Here is a 201-nt window from a genome sequence, read left to right as displayed (position 1 = left end):
TGTGTGTGTGTGTGTGTGTGTGTGTGTGTGTGTGTCCGCGTTCGCGTCTCCGCTCGCGCGTGTAAGTGCGCACACGCATGAGCCCACATCCTTTAGTCTTGCACAGCAGCCCCCAGCCCCGGCTTTGCACCCCAAGGCCCCCGGCCCCAGCAGCCTCCAGCCCAGGCCCTGGGAGCTGTCCCCAGGCGCAGCCCTGGCGCG

Source organism: Fukomys damarensis, unplaced genomic scaffold, assembly GCF_012274545.1.
Source record: "Fukomys damarensis isolate Sample0158 unplaced genomic scaffold, DMR_v1.0_HiC HiC_scaffold_19, whole genome shotgun sequence".
NCBI classification, from domain to species: Eukaryota; Metazoa; Chordata; class Mammalia; order Rodentia; family Bathyergidae; genus Fukomys; species Fukomys damarensis.
Note: the sequence above shows the minus strand (reverse complement) of the source record.